The sequence below is a fragment of the Balaenoptera physalus genome (genome assembly GCF_965194825.1).
Source record: "Balaenoptera physalus genome assembly, chromosome: 15".
NCBI classification, from domain to species: Eukaryota; Metazoa; Chordata; class Mammalia; order Artiodactyla; family Balaenopteridae; genus Balaenoptera; species Balaenoptera physalus.
In genome coordinates, this window is record NC_138894.1 from 65973817 (window position 1) to 65991264 (window position 17448).

General features: G+C 42.2%; 1 long non-coding RNA gene across 3 annotated transcripts in view; it reads right to left on the reverse strand.

Annotated features, from left to right (window-relative positions):
- The window catches only part of LOC309644263, a 200341-nt gene that overhangs the window by 56485 nt on the left and 126408 nt on the right, over positions 1 to 17448 (reverse strand). For all 3 annotated transcript variants that reach the window (XR_014254320.1, XR_014254321.1, XR_014254322.1), the window contains exon 6: positions 4927 to 5197. This is a non-coding gene — a long non-coding RNA (uncharacterized lncRNA). The remainder of the gene's footprint in view (positions 1 to 4926; positions 5198 to 17448) is intronic.

Genomic DNA, 17448 nt, shown 5'->3' on the forward strand with positions numbered 1-17448 from the left:
ATGAGGTTAAATCCTAGGAGAGGGATGACAAATATGGTGCCCATTTACCCCAGTCCTCCACGCCATGCTCACGGCAGACATAACTAATCAATTGCCGTACTGTTTCCTACTGAGCCCTGATGAAGCCACAAAGTCCTTTACTATACAGCTCTCTCAGGCCTACGCGAACAATTAATCAGAGCTAGTACATGTCTTGAAACAAATCTGCCATCCTTATTTTAGGTCAGGGCTGCCTTAAGCCTACAAATGTGGCATATTTCAGAGACGATTAAGTGGGTTCCCTGGTCAGTAGGGAGCGTGTGGCCAGAGACAGAAGCAGACCCTGAGAGAACCCAGCTTTATGCAATCTGATAAGCAAACTAAGCTACTCGAAATGAAAGAGCCAACCCTACAAGCTGCTTGGTGCACTCAAGGGGTCGCTACCTCCCACAACTTCCAGAAAGAGTTATCAGATTGTTTTCCAAAAGCCAGATTATTTCTTGGACTTAGGAAATGTGAAAGTAACTGTGGCAGCGTTTCCCCCCTAAGGTGATAGGCAAAGGCTCTGATGAGAAACCCCAAGGCAGCTCAAGTCAGTGGGTGAAAGCCTGACCTTGATGCCTGCAGGCTTGTCACAGCTGAGACCTCGTGAATGCCAAGGCCGGAGGACTGGTGCGACTGGCTGGGACCCTGGCCTGCTGTGCCCGACCAAGGACAGCCAACACTTCGGCAATGGAAGCTTCTGCTAATACTCCTTATGACTGATTAACGCCTTTGAAGGCCGTCAGTGTGTTCACTTGTTACAGAGCAGTGTTAGCCCGTGCTGGGCAACATCGGGAAGGCTTTGAGCTGATTCCACAGCAAGCACAGGTTATCATTCTAATAGCCTGTTAAAAGTCTTCTGCTTGGGCCGCATAGCACAGGGAGATCAGCTCTGTGCTTTGTGACCACCTAGAGGGGTGGGATAGGGAGGGTGGGAGATGCAAGAGGGAGGGGATATGGGGATATATGTATACATATAGCTGATTCACTTTGTTATACAGCAGAAACTAACAGAACATTGTAAAGCAATTATACACCAATAAAGATGTTATAAATAATTAATTAAATCCTTAAAAAAAAAAGTCTTCTGCTTGGGACTTTAAATAAAATTGTAACTTGCTCCACTCGATCGTTCCCTTTCTCTTTTTTTAAAGACTCGGTGCTTTTCTTTGTAAAAATTTAGGAACAGGACTTCCCTGGTGACGCAGTGCTGAAGAATCCACCTGCCAATGCAGGGGACACAGGTTCAATCCCTGGTCCGGGAAGATCCCACACACCACAGAGCAACTAAGCCCGGGCGCCACAACTACTAAAGCCCGCGCACCCTAGGGCCCACGAGCCGAAACCACTGAGCCCGCGTGTTTCAACTACTGAAGCCCACGTTCCTAGAGCATACTATCCGTCTGACCATTGATAGATACATGATAGAGCTCGTGCTCCACAACAAGAGAAACCACTGCAATGAGAAGCCCTCACACTGCAACGAAGAGTAGCCCCCACTCGCCACAACTAGAGAAAGCCCGTGCGCAGCAATGAAGACCCAACGCAGCCAAAGAAAAAAAAAAAATTTAGGAACAGGAATTAAGAAATAGAACTACTGCAAATGGAGCAAATGGTTTTGTTCACTTGGGTTTCTTCCCTTCAAAACGTGTTGCCTGCTTCCTCTACTTCCCTTCCCAGCATGGAGAACTCAGCACAGCAAGTTCATCATCACAGGATGGTGCGAGGGTTGAGGAAGCCATTCAGAGGCATGGATGCAGGGCAGGAAGGGGTGAGACACAGGGGTAAAGAGGTGGGATGTGGAGGTGGTGGGCAGAAGAGACAGCGGGCGTGGCTGGGAGATTGAGCCAATAAGTAAATATACTAGGATAATAGGAGCCAAAATTCTCATTGCCTGAGAAGGTATTTACAAATATTGAAACAGGAAGTCTAGAAAACCATGAGGGTTTGGATTGAAACCAGAGTATCAGTATGAACTTAGCTTTTATTATTATTTGTGTTTGTGTGTGTAAATGTATACATACACACAGATAAATACAGAAATAGTTACAGATGTATATGTGTGTATGTATAGATACATATATTAACACACATATATATGTGTGTGTGTGTATTTCCTATGTCTGTCCACAGAGTGAATGAGCCTAAAAGCAATGACACCCCAGTAGCAATTAAAACATTGAGTGCCCAAATCTTGGTCTCTGAATATACCCTTTATTAAAGGAAACCAGAGATCCTTGGGAAAATGGCTGATTCCAGGCCTAGAACAGGGAAAGTACAAGTTGAACCTGAAACATCACCTTATGCCAGAAGATAAGGACATGCTTAACAAACAATGGGGACATGCAATAACATGGATGAATCACAAAAACGCAAAAACGTTATGCTGAGTGAAAGAATTGTTACACAAAAGACATACTGTATTATTCTATCTACGTGAAGTTCTAGAATGGATATCTATGATGGAAAAAAAGTCAGAGCAGTGATTGTCTGGTGGGGGAGTGGTGCAGAGGCAGGGAAGTACCCCAGGGCGGAGGCATGAGGGAACTCGTAGGTACAGTAAAGTTCTCTCTGGACAGAAGTTTGAGTTATGCAGATGCACACATTAGTTAAAAGTCATCAAATGGTTCACCTAAGATCTGTGCGTTTCCTGTGTGTAAATTTTACCTCACAGGGAAAGAAAATGAACTATAAATGAATATTAAACTATAGTTGTTGATACGTATACTGACACATTTAGGGGAAAATGTACTGATTGATGTCAGCAAATTACTTTGAAATGCGTCCCCAAAAATGAAGTGGATCAATGGATGCATAGAGAAATAAGTAGATTTGCAATAAAGCAAGTATAGTAAAATGTTAGCTGTACAATCCGATGATAGATACATGTGTTCCCTGTAGATTTATTTTATCTGTTCTGTATGTTTGAAAATTCCCATAATAAAGTGTTGGAAAATTTTTTAAACCTTGCCATGGACTAAAAGTAAGAGTGGACTGAGCTTCCTAAGATGAAACAGCATAAGGCAAAGAGCTGGACCAACTGAGAAGCCCAGACAAATTGCACTGGAGTATTTCTCCCAAGAGTGTGTCCTAAAAGAAATGAGATATAGGAACATGTATGGGTCAGTTCTTCCCATCATCCCTAATGTTGAGATCATTCAGAATGACTATTCGTCTGACCATTGACAGAATACTCTAAACCACCAAATCAACCTAATCATTTTTACTTTCTCTTCTTCTGAAAGTGTTACCAGTTAATCAAATTGCATGAAAACAGCGTGTTTGGATATAACTGAATGTCCTTTCATTCCTATTCTAGATCAGTAGTTATCTACTGGGACTGTGTCTCAGATTTTAATATATTATTTTTTGCTATTGTATTATAATGGTAATGCATGATATACTATATATAATGTTCTGCTAGTTGCTTTTTGCCTGTTATATCCCTGGACAGCTTTCCATGTCAATACATATAAATTACATCATGTGTAAATGGAAACATGATAATTGTGAAGACAAATTTAGTTAATATTTATAAATAACTTAGAGCAATGTCTGGCACACAGTAATTGTTTAACTAAGATTAGCTATTTTTATTTCATTGTAAAGATGTTTCATGATTTGAATAATTTATTGATGGGCAGGTTACTGTTAGTTTTCCCCAACTACAAATGATGTGGAATTAAACAATCTTATACTTATGTCTTGATACGTATAAATATTACTAGGATAAATTCCTCGAAGTGGAAGTTCTGGGTCACAGAGAATGTACCTTGTACCAATTATATATCTATTGTCTCTCAGCCAAACCCCATCCTCCCACACTTTTTTTTTCCCACGCTGGGGTAGGAATCTGTAAATTCCCTTTCCCAGACTGCCTTACAAGCTGGCTTCTTTTAGGTTTCCAGGAAGATATTGCTAAATCAACCTCCAAAATGGTTGCATCAGTTTGAATTCCCACCAACAGTGTATCAAAGGGTCTCTTTCCCTACTTAAGGAATTTTTAAACAAGAAAAAAATATAGCTAAAGGGCCCCAATCTAGACCTCCTAAGTAAGAATCTTCAAGGGTAGGGCCCAGGCATCTGTGTTTTCTAAGAGCATCACAAGTGATTCCAATGCACAGCCAGACAGGAACCATTGTTCTAGATCTTTGATTCTCAAAGTGTGTCCCTAGACCAGCAGTGTGGGCACCACCTGGGAGTTTGTTAGAAATACAGAATCTCAGGAGCCGCATCTTAACAAGATCCCCAGGGGATTCAAATGCACATTAAGGCTTGAGAAACACTGCTCTATAAAGGATGCTATCAGATGAGCAGCAACAGATCCAGTTCTCGTGGGGCCTAAAGCTTATACAGCTTGGGGGCCCTTTTTACCGAAAGAAATACAAAATCACAGACAAAAACTGAGCACAGATTGAACATTTGTTTACAATGAAGTAAGAAATCATAATAAAATACTAATTTCTAAAACTGAAAAATTCCACAAACATCACAAAATCCAGGGGGAAAAAAATGACAAAACATGTTTCCTAATGAGCTGCCTAAAATACATGTATAATATTTTTCTAAATCTGTAGTCATCTCTTTATATGATAAGCCACTTTTTTCTGCAATCTTTCTATAAGGAGATGAGAAAGATAATTCAGACTAGTAGAAATTTGTTTTTTCATGATTGATAATTTAGAAAAGTTTTTTCCAACTTCCAACTCATTACAGTGTCATGTAACATTTTTAGAGTTTTGTCAAATTTGGGCTAAGCTCTATCCAGTTTCCTTCACCTATGAGCTAAAAGAGTCATGGTATTTCAGGCTTCTTGAGCAGTGGCTAATTTTAAATACCCTTTGACACAATGACCAACTCATTAACTTTTCTGTAGTCCATGTCCTCATGCAGACCACTACTTACCTCCTCGGTCTGTTCTTCTGTTCTTTGTCCTGGAATGTCCCAAATTACATAAATTTTCTCTCTCTTCTGTTATTGTTTAATCTATATTTTCCTTGCTGTTGTGATCCTGTTTCTTGTCTTTATGACTCTGGACATCAGAGTTTTTAGCTTCTGTTGTGATAAGAGAGTTTTCAACATTTTGAAGTCTCTGCTACTCTCCTTTCTTTTAGTTTAGATCATCAGTTTCCAATAGGATACATCCTTCCTTTCCTCTTTTAGTGTATCAACCGTTCTGAAAATAGATACAAAATTAATCCGAAACTAAGGCATGCCCAAGAGCAAGTCAAATACATTTCTAAATTGTGTCTACTATATATTAAGCTGTGTAATAGTATAATCAAACTACTCTTATTCTCCATCTATCACCTTACTGAGGAATATAGGAGTTCTGTCACTAGAACCCTTGTTTCTTGAGGACTTTTTAATGCATTGTGTCAATACTGCATGCTGCTTCATCGAAAACCAGCACAATTCATCTTGACAAGATGTGTCAGATATGCTAAGACTTATTTTGAGATGCATAAAACCTACAAAATCACAGACTTACTGCTTATAGTACTGCTTAAAGGTTTTTGCTCCTACAAACACAGGCATTCTGGAAAATTCTATTTCAAGCACATATAATAAAAAAAAAAGAGAAAAGAGTGTGTTTATAATTGTATATGCTGCACTATTAAGTATATTCCTGATGGAAGAACATTTCCATTTTGTTTAGGCATCATTGAGAACTGAAACCTCCATTTATAACTTTATGTGTCAGACAATTGGAAGAATTTTCAACAGACTAGCTTCTGGCTCTGTACATTTCACACTTGTCTCTCTCCCAATCCCCACATGCTTCCAGTGCCAAGAGTTGTAGGATAAGTTCATTCCATGGCACCATGTGTGCCTTGCACCTTCATGCCACACTGGTGAGGGAGCATGCATTGATACAATGCATTAAAAAGTCCTGAAGAAACAAGGCTTCTAGTGGCAGAACTCCTATATTCATCAGTAAGGTGATAGACGTAGTAGAAGAGTAATTTGGTTATATTCTTATGTAGCTCAAAATGTTATAGACACAATTTAGAAATGTATTTGACTTGCTCTTGTGCGTGCTGGATGGCATGAAATATTCTTAGAAGCCATACCTGTATTAGAATGACTAGTAACAAGGTAACTATACACAAAAGTAACTCTAGACTACATAGAAATGTATCATTAATATCCTCAACACAATTTCCCTTTATCTGAATCCCAAAAATGCCCACAGCCATTTCAAGGCCACCCCACACCTGGGGAATTATAATGAAGGGAGAGAGGCAGTAAAGAGGGACAGCTGTCGTAACCAATTTCAGTTAAAATATTTTACTTTTGGAACTTTACAAAAATATATGACCATGTAAAAGATCTTGATGGGCCCCTTCCCAGGGCTTCTGAAAAGAGCTGTGCAAGCAAAGATCCCTGACGCTTAAGCTTCATTTAGTTCACAATCTGTCCCTGCAGAGCAGCACGTAGGATCAAAATGATAAAGCAGAGAACTATCTTCAGAGATCCCTAGTAGGACCCTCTTGATATAAAGATGGAGAAGCTGAGGCCCTCAGAGGTTGTGTGACTTCCCCAGGATCACCCACTGGGTTAGTAACAGAGCTGGGACCGGACTCTTGACTCTTAAGTCCAGTTGTCTTTCTCTAGACTGCTTCTAGCTTTGCGGGTTTTCCCATTAAAACCTTTAGGCTTTGAGAGCTAAATTTATGCCCAATGTGTACTGAAGGAAATAAAGTATTAGAAGAGGTATCCCTCCAGATTTCATTTAGGCAAAGTGCCAAAAAAATACCCTTTACTCCTGTGACCAGTTTCACAGCCTCTCACAAAGTACTTGCCAACAGAGATTTTTTGCTGATCCACTGAATCTTACATGGCAAAGAAAATAACCGTTTCCATAAGTCACAACATACGTGTTGATGAGATGTGGTTTGATACCAAAACAGGCATTCTCTACCCCAAAGAAGGAAGGATTACCTAATGCTAACACTAATGCTGATGTTATCCTATTACAAGGGTCTCATGCTGTGGCTCTATTCTGATTTGTGCCTTGAGATAAAGATTTAATATCCCTCATTTAAATTATAGTATCTATTGGGTCTTTATGGGCTGCCCCATGTTCCTATACTAACATTTCAATGCAGTCATTTCCACCCCAAAGATTTATTTCGTCTGACAATTCAAACACATCCCACAATTAACTCAAATATCAGCTCTCTGGGCCATACTCTATTGTCCTCATGCATGCAACAGTCATTTACTGGATGCCCCTGCTGTGCTGGGCGCTGTAATAGGGGAAATAGGAAAGGCATGTGACATTGAAGAGGGACTACAAAGATGAAAGACACAAGATGTTTGCCCTCGTGGAGCTCCTAGACAAGAGGGAGAAACAGATACCTGGCCCGCTTGTTGCAACGCAATAGGGTAGAATCTGAGAGCACAGAGGAAGGGAACTGTCACTCAACCGGGGAGAGGGGAATTCAAGAAGACTTTGGAGAGCTGACCTTTGAGTTAATTCTCAAAATAAAATGTTCACCAGAGAGAGAAGAGGAAGAGCATTAGAAGTGGAAGGGCCAAATTGTGCAAAGGTTTGGAGATGTGTTGGAGAATATTTAGGAGACAAGTAAACCTTTATTTAGGCTACAACCTAGAAGCCTGGGGGCAGGGAGGGTGATAGCAGGAAAAAAACCTGAAATGCAAAGAGTGTCATACCTGCCTGGTAAGTCTTTGTGGACCATGCTCAGGAGTTCGGACTTGCTTCTGCAGGAAAGGGTAAGCTTTTAGGCAGCACGGTGACATAATCAGACCTGGGTTTAGGAAAGCCAAGTATAGGAGGCACGGACTGGACTTGCTTCTGCAGGAAAGGGTAAGCTTTTAGGCAGCACGGTGACATAATCAGACCTGGGTTTAGGAAAGCCAAGTATAGGAGGCACGGACTTAAAATGCTGTGTGTGGCAAAGGTCCAGGCAAGAAATAAAGAACCCGTACTAGGAAAATCCCAAAGACTAGGATGATGGCATCCACTGGATATCAAGAGATATCTTCCGAAAACCATCTCATTGTAAAGGTCTATAACTAGAATTGTCAGGGCTGGATAACCGGACTAGAGCCCTCCCCACTGTCTTTCATATAGCAAGCAGTCATTTACAACATAAAGCTCCCAGATCATTTCTCTAAGTAAATGAGAAGTGTCCCAGGATGACCTGGATCTGACCATTCTCACCTGTTCTAGCCTGATGACATCACATGCTGTTCACTTTTTTTTCTTTTTTTTCATTCGGGGCTGGATCTAGATAGGTCAGTAAGTCTGATCCGTGGAGACAACAACCACATATGTGGCTTGGGACCTGAGTCTCCAAGCTCCTCCCTTCTAGGTCAGACAGGAAAACACAGAAATGCACTGGCCCAATGGGACTGAAAGTATCAGTTTATTACTAGGCCAGCAAGCACCCAATAATCCCCCAAATGCAGAGTTCACTGGTGAAAGCTAAACTGGAGAAAAAAAGATTAAACTTTAAGATAAACGGGACCTTTGCTCCCCTCCCAAATCTATACCTTGGAGCCAGAACACTCCGGCATATCTATGATAAATGGGCCCTCAGAAAGGACTGCAAGTCCACTGAGTCATTGGGATGGATGTGGTCTGCGGTGGGCAGCAGGACAAAGGGAGAGTTACCTACCTCTTCCCCATGAGCAGCCCTGCTCGGGGGCTCTTTCAAGAGAGAGGGAGAGGAAGAGACACCTTAGCGCTTGTGTCTAGGCAGTGTAAGCCAAAGGAAGTCAAAGGCCTTGCCTTAAACACCGTTATCCTTGTCAGTCAAATGAGGCCAAGGAATTTTGCAGATTCTGACCAGAGTAATCAGAAGGTCCCAATAAAAGGATGGAGAGAGACAGAAACACCCTCCCCAGGTAGTGAGAGGGGCAGATATGTTTGGTGGAAGGCATAAGTTGCCAAATAGAATATAGAATGCCCAGTAAATTTGGATTTCAGATAAACAACAGATAATCTCATAGTATAGGTGTGTCCCAAATATGGCATGGGACATGCACTAAAAAAATTTATTCATTGTTTACCTGAAATCCAAATGAACTGGGCATCCCATACTTTGAGAAATCTGACACTGCTAGTAGAAGAATCTTCCTCCTAGATGGCCTAGATGTTCATATCCCCACACCTAAATTAGAATCTCAGGGTTCCAGAAATGGAGAACTTTAAAATCACCCAGTCCATCAGCTTAAATGTGTCTATGATGAGAGAGAGGAGACCCAGAAAACTGCAATAGCTGGGCCCAAAGTCACACTTCGAATTAATGGCAGACCAGGGCATAAAATACATCTGCAGATCCTATTGCAATGCTCCTTCCCCTCTGCCACCCTAAGCCCTTTTGTCCCTTGGCTCACTAGCTCCTGAATTACATGAAAATTCCCTAAGGGCAAAGAGAATTATTTTTTAATACCTTCTCCCAATGCCTAACACAATGCTTTATGAGCCCTGGCAGCGCAATCGATATTGTGGAGTGGCATGCCATGAGGCCAAATTACCTGGATGACGGCCACCTCTCTGCACTCCGCTCACACCTTCTGTGTCCTCTGCTGCTGAACCCATTTGGGGGGCGTTGCTAGGAGGCTGGCACAGCCTCCAGCCAGGTGTGAAAATTGTCCCAGCCCTCCTGAGAGGCCGTGAAGTATGACTTTCTGAATCACACACAGCCTTTGGGAGGCATCCTCTCTACGGAGGTAATGGGTTCAAGGAAAACACAGCTGAGACCTGCGAGCTTCTGTGAAAGGCAGTCGTATTTTAATCAGAATTTTCAGCTTCCTCCACAGCAAACCTTTGACCAGAGCTGCCAGCAAAGAGCCAGCTGGACTTGTACGATTTCCTTCTCTCCTTTCCCTTGCCTCCCTCTTGTGGAAAAGCAGGCAAGAAGTTAGCACAAGGAACGTGAGGAGGTATGAGCCTTTAAACACACGCTCAGACTGATAGAGCAACGGCTCTGCTAAGTAAGGCCCTTGTCTGCCAGCCCTTGACAAACGTACGAAGTGGGGCGATCTTGACTGCCCTCTGGCACTTCTCACAGCTCACACCACTGTGTCTTCTCCTTGTTCCCAGGACCCTGATCATCTTCCCTCAGCCCCAGCCCCTCCTCATCTCCCTCTCTCTGTTCCTGACCTCCTTCTTCTATAACTCATCCAAGACCTAGGCTTCTTGGCGTCCTAGTGCCCCCGGCAAGCCATTCTTTACTCCGCCAGGGGACAAACTGCATCATTTCAATTAGAAGAAGCAGCACAGTCTTAAGCAGGATACTGAGATGCTTAATGACAACGATAATGACATTTATTTAGTGCTTAATAAGTGTAAGCTCCTTTTGCGAAACACATGACACACATTATCTCATTTACACTCATACTTCTCACAGCAAACCAATGAGGCAGATACGGTGCCTATGTCCATTTTACAGAGGAGGAAATCGAGGTTTGGAAGCATTAAATAATACACTCGAACTTTTACTCTAAGTGGCAGAACTGGGATTCAGACTGAGAAAATCTGACTCTAGACTCTGGAAAGCCCTGCAGTAATGGAAATGTTCTGTGTTGTCCAATATGGGAGCCACCAGCCACAAGTAGCTACTGAGCATTTGAAATGTGACTACTGCAACTAAATTTTAAATTTTATTTCATTTTAATTTAAATAGCCACAGATGACTAGTGGCTGCTCTAATGACTAACACAGCTTGGAGTATAAGCCCTGTGTTATTCTCGTTACCTGCTTTCCCCTTCCCCACACACAGACGCACAAGCACACCCTGAGTGGGTTAGGGAGATATTTTGTTTACATCATTCCCCTGGCCCTTACTCCACATAGATTTAAAGCAGACCCTGACGAGAAAATTGATAGTTGATTTATGTCCTCTTTGATGTAATAAGGCAAGAGAAAGTGAATCTGTGATGTAAGAGATACGAGCTCTTATCCTCACTCTGTTAGTGACAAGTCACGTAATTTCTCTGGGCCTCAGTTTCTGCCTCTGGACAAGGACAGACTATACTCCCTGATCTCAAAGACCATGTCCAGCTTTAGTGTTCTGCAGTTGGAAAGTGCCTCCACAGAACCCCTCTCTGGCTCTCAAGGTGGCACATTGAAAACAAGACCCCCAGGTGAGGAGTCTGGCACCAACAGTGATTACCTGGAGGAAGAGTCAGCAAGCACGGCTTGATTGTGCGCATCCAACACCCCATAATATATGGGGTTCTTTTTTTAGAACCCTAATCAGAGATTCCATTTGCATAATTAACATCTTTAGGCTTAATTGCAAATGACACATCTGTTCACCATCACCCCCTCCTTGGCAAACTATGTGTTATAAACACAGCTTCTTCAGCTCTGTAAACACTTGGTGCCTGTCCTTTGCTTGTTGCTTTAGTCACTTCCCACCTTGGGGCTGTAATAACCCCGTGTGACCTGTCCCTGTGTGGTCCCATCCCTTCTGCCTGCAGTGCTCAAACCAGCTTAGGACCTGCTTGCGACAACTACCCATTCTGACTGGCCACAGTGCATGAGTTCTTAATCTTGGCTTCCTAAAGATGCTCCCTAAAGGCTTCAAAAGATGCACGAAACTTTTTGAAGTTCTGGGTGAATACACTTGTGTCTGTATGTTCTGGGCAGAGGGTTCATTGCTTCCATTTGAGTTTCGATGGGTCTTCACGATACAAAAACTGTTAAGAACCACGTGCTCCATGATTTCATTCATATGAAAGTCCAGAATAGGCAAATCTACAGAGATAGAAAGTAGATTAGTGGTTCCTTAAGGCAAGATGGAAGGGGGGTATGGATAGAAGGATGAGGGAGTAACCGCTAAAGGCTACTAAATTTCTTCTTGAGGTGATGAAAATGTTCTAAAACTGACTGTGGTGGTTGCACCTATCTGTGAATAAATACCACTGAATTGTACACTTTAAATGGATGAATTGTATAGGTGGATTATAGCTCAATAAAACTATTTTTTAAAATGGCTAAGAACCCCTGCTTAGAGAAAAGGGCTGTAGACTGTGGGTGACCACAGACAGTGAGGCTGAGCCCTCTCTGCTCCCAGAAAGCCTTGGGTGGTACCAAGCACAGTTCTTTACTGGAAGTAAGGCCACATTTATGTGGGTCTCCCGTGGGGTGTGAATTAAAGGCATCAAGAAGGCTCTCTAGACCCGTGCTCCTCAAACTTCAACAAGCATGCAGGGCACTTGATCTTGTTAAAATGCAGATTCTGATTCATGTTCTGGGGTGGGCCCAAGATTCTCCTGGTGGTCCAGTGAATACACTACAAATAACAAGGCACTAGACCAGAACTGCGATAGCACCCTTTTGCCTCCCTGGAATCTTCATGTCATCTAGCTACTTATGACGATACTTAATTTCCTGAGATACATGGCCCTGGGTACGCTTTCTTCCTGACTACGGCTTTCTCCCCAACTAACTTATCTGCTCTCTTGCTCTAGTGAACTAAGCTGAACAGCTTGGAAACCTCAAGGGCCCCCTTTATCCTTTTTCCTTAGGTCTAAGATACAGACCCAATCAGCTCATTAGTTTTATTTCCCCTCAGTCCCACACTGGCCCAATTTAGCTCTTCAGAATGAGGTGGCCTCCTGCAAAAGGCACACCTAGCTCAAACAGAACTTTGACAGAATAAGTTAGTCCATCTGTGTGTCCTAAATGTAAATTTTCTTTTGCTCATCTCACTAAAGATTTCCCTTCCCCAGTACTGGATAAGGAAAGATGTGACCCTAATGCTTATTTTGAACCAAGGGGATGTTCATCTAAAGGGAGAAGGCTGTGGGTGTTCTCCATGAAAAAGTTGCCTCTAGAAAGAATAAGGACCTTTTCACTAGCCTTATTCAATTAGAACAATACCACAGATGCTATAGCAGGGATTGAATGGTGTAGTAGGTTGAAAAATATGATTGCAATACTTGGCAACAACTCCCATCAAAGTGTGGTGTCTGTTTCTATGCCTTGAATCTGGGCTGGCCCCGTAATTTGTTTTCACCAATCGAATATTGGCAGAAGTGCCACTGTATGAGCTCCAGAGCCCAGCCCTCAAGAGGCCTAGCAGCTTCCCCACTCTTGAAACACTGCCCTGAGAACGCCATGTAAAGAACCCAGTCTAGCCAACTAGGATGAGAGGCTGAGGGAGGAGAACGAGGCACCCCAGCCGATAGCCAGGACCATTTGAAGGGCAGACCAGTGAATGAGGCCATCTTGGATCCCCTCCCCCACTCCCAGTTTAACAGAGACACTGAAGTGAGTCCAGGTGAAAACAACAGAGGAAACTAAACCACTCCACCAAACTGTGAGAAATATCACACCACTGTCATTCTAAGTCACTAATTTTTGAGGTCGTTTGTCATACAAAGTAGGTAAATAAAATAGATGGGATGATGAACTAGAAAACATCTAAAGATTCTTCAAACACGATTCTGTGTTTTAAGAAATGTTGCGGGGGGGGGGGGAGTTGATTAAGCCCCAATCAAGCTTTTTTCTTCTGTCTACTTACAGCTCTTTACTCCATTCACAACCAGTTGGCTTCCACATGTGCTTGTTGCCGACCTGCCATGTGAGGAAAACAGTGAACGCCCCCAAAGGGGCTCTTCACATCTTTAGTGACACTATTGCAACAGGATGTCTTGCTTGAACTGCTGCGGGATTTAGATGTGTTCTAAGGGACTAGAGTTAGGTCACATCTCCCCCCTGCCAGGAAGCGCAGTACCTGGGGGCTTTGGGATTTAGATTGAACAGACTTGGGAGAGTGCTGATATGAGGTGCCTAGGGAAGAGAAGAGACAGCAGGATGGCAATGGTGGGGATGGAGTAATAGTCCCCCTTCCCCCGACTTCAAGCTCACTGCACAGGACTAATTTTGAATCTCTAAGAAAAGAGGCATTATGGTAGAAGCTGAAGGAAGACCTTAAGAAAATCTAGGTACCCAGGCTGCTTTAGAGTCCCAGAGACAAAGCTGGAGACACGTCTCTCTTCCTTTACTCACCCTATCCCAACTCTGCCACGCGTGCAAAGCAACCTGGGCTCTCTAAGAAGGGAAGACGACAGATGTGCTTAGTGGGGTCCCATTCTCACTAAGGGCTCAGTCATCCAACACAGGGAAAGGGCCCCTGACAACGGAGCCAAAGCACACGAGCAAACTCGTTTCTGAGCCCAAGTGATGTATTGTACAAACACCCCAGGGACCTCCTTGAAATAACTAGAGGAGTCTCTGAGGGGAAGGTGTTGGAGGTCCAGCAGAGAGGGCAGATAGAGAGCTCTGTGGAGCATCGATGTGAATGTGTTCAAACATGTACACACAGGCTGGTTACACAATGAAATAAAGACCTTTTTCAGTTTCTATTCTGACGGTCAGAGGTCTCCTTGACCCTGAATCAGATGTTCCGATATTATCCAGGTGCTTTGTACATTCTTCCATTTTCAAGAGCTGTTTTTCTACAAGTGTTTTAGGTTATGTGAAAAACAAAGCTAATTGCCCAACCTGGGTATATATTTTAACTAAGTCTGAAGATAAAGCCATGGAATGAAGGTTTGGTGTTCAGAGGGATAACTTAGATCCTCTCCTCCAGCTACTTATGGTAGAATAATATAGAGATGTATTATTATAGAGACTCTAATAATATAGGGTCTAGGTATTTTATGTCAAGGAGGATACAGATTGTATTATACTCTGATTTCAAGAAGGGAAATACAACCATAAATATCATGGACTAGGTTACAGGAAATAAACACAATTTGCCTGATTCAACTAGTTTTTTGTTATGTCTTGTTGCTATTGGTTTACTACAGCTTATTCCTCTATTAGTCTAACCACTAGGGGAATGCTATATGAACTATTTTTAAGTGCACAGTTTAACAATTTGGTAATTAAATGTAAAATTTAAGGAACCTCGTAACCCAGCAATTCCACTCTTAGGTATAGACAGACCCTGAAGAGAAAACCTCATACATGGACCTGAGGAGACTTCAACAAGAAGATGTATTGCAGCATTTTTTGTAGTAGGGAAAACATGTTTATCAATAGGGTAGAGTGAAATAAATTTGGAGTTATTCATGCAAAGCAATACAATGCAGCAGTTAAAATCATTGAACTAGATCAACTGGTATTAACATGGGTAAACTGCAACATAATGTCACATGTAAAAAGTGGTTAAAGGTGGACCTAGAAATAATCATACTAAGTGAAGTAAGTCAGAAAGAGAAACACAAATACCATATGATATCACTTATATGAGGAATCTAAAATATGACACAAATGAACTTATCTATGAAACAGAAACAAACTCACAGATACAGAAAACAGACTTGTTGTTGCCAAGGGGGAGAGAGGTGGGGGAGGCATGGATCGGGAGTTCGGGATTAGCAGATGCAAACTATTATATATAGAATGGATAAACAACAAGGTCCTACTGTACAGCACAGAGAACTATATTCAATATCCTGTGATAAACCATAACGGAAAAGAATATAAAAAAGAATGTGAATATACATATATATATAAAACTGAATCACTTTGCTGTACAGCAGAAATTAACACAGCATTGTAAATCAACTATACTTCAATAAAATAAATTTTTAAAAAGGTTAAATTGAGTTAGAAACACATTTTTTAAAGTTGTTAAAAGGTACGTTCAGAATATATCCCAAGGGTTAATATTAAAAGTCCACCTTCAAAGAGGACTACATATTCTTTCTGCATATATATCTATATAGTAAAAGTAATTTTAATGAACAAGAAAGATAAAGTCTAATGCTGTAATAGCACTTCTCTCTGGAAAGAAAGAGAAAGGAATAAAACAGTGGGATGGAAGTATAGAGATGTAGCTATACTGTAACATTTTGTTTCTAAGGAAGGAATGAAGGGAAGACGGGAAGGGAATAATAATAACAATAATATGGCAAAATAGCAACTCTTCAATCTGGGTAGTTGATACATGTGTCAATTATGTTTTTTCACAGTTTTCTTATGTATTTAAACTATTTTTTTTTTAATTAAAAAATGGACAGCTCACCAGCAAAAGGACTTCACCCCCTCTGCTGTAGTGCCTACTCACTTCTTGGGTCTATTAATGACCAAGGCACAAATAGGCACATCCGTGGATTAAATACTTATACCCATCTCTTCTCATCCCCACACAAGCTATTTTTCCTCACTGTTGTATACATGCATCACCTTTGGTTTCTGCGGAGGATACTAGCCCCAGGAGTCAGGATAAGAAGGAAAAGGGGGGGAAACATGAAACCAAACCCTTGTAAGACAGAAAGAAACACTTGCTCGGTTACAGCCCACTCTGGAACGCTCTGCGTTTCTGTCATCTCAGGCACTCTGAGTCATTCTGAGCATCTCCTCCAGATACAAGTCACTCGGCCAGCCAACAGGAGTAACAATTACTGCTGCCTTAAAAGACTGGTTGATTTCTCCAGCGTCTATTTGCCTGCAGTTCTGGCTCTCTGACAAATCAAGTCAGATCAATTTGTACCCTAAAGAGTAAGTGGGAGGATGTGATTATTTTCTGGTTCAATAGAAAAACATTTCATTTCCAAAGGCTGCTGCATAGCATTTCTTCTGGGATTCACTAGGAAGGGCTCAGGTCTGTAGAGAGTAAATGATGGGTTCTCAGGAGGACAGCTTGGTTTTGCTTCCCACCTAAGCTTTGGGAACAGAGGCAGGATGTGGGGTTGAGCAGAAAGCATGCTCCACCGAGAGGAAGGCTCTGTATATCCCATTGTCTTAGTTCAGGCTGCTGTAACAAAATACTATAGACTGGATGGCTTATCAACAACAGAAACTTATTTCTTGCAGCTCTAGAGGCTGGAGGTCTGAGGTCAGGGCCCTGGTAAGGGTCCTCTTCCAGGTTGCAAGTAGCTGACATCTCTTTCTATCCTCACATGGCAGAAAAGAGAGCTAGCTAGCTCTCCGGCCTCTTCTTATAAGGGCACTAATCTCATTCATGAGGGCTCTACCATCATGACCTAATTACCTCCCAAAGGCCCCACTTTCAACTACCATCACATTGGGATTAGGGTTTCAACATATGAATTTTGGAAGGACACAAACATTCAGTCTGTTGCGCCCGTGTTTAAGGGATATTTTCTTTGTCTCATTAGGTGCAGTGAGTCTTCTAAGAGTTAGAAAACATGCTAAAGATTCTGGAGGATTGAAATATAATTCTACAGGCAGCCACGTCAAGATCTAGAAAATTACCCCTGAAATGGAACAACAACAACGACCACAACAAAAACCCAGAAAGTTCTGAAGAACAAGAGGAAAACAGAGGTGGGAAAACATTAGAAGCAGTTTGGTCCTTGACATTCAGATGCCCTTTACTTGCCTGCTAACAGATCTGTTGGTTGAGACACAGCACTGGGGGTTGGTTCCGGGTTCCTGTGACTGAGGGCTTTCCCTGTGGGCTCTGC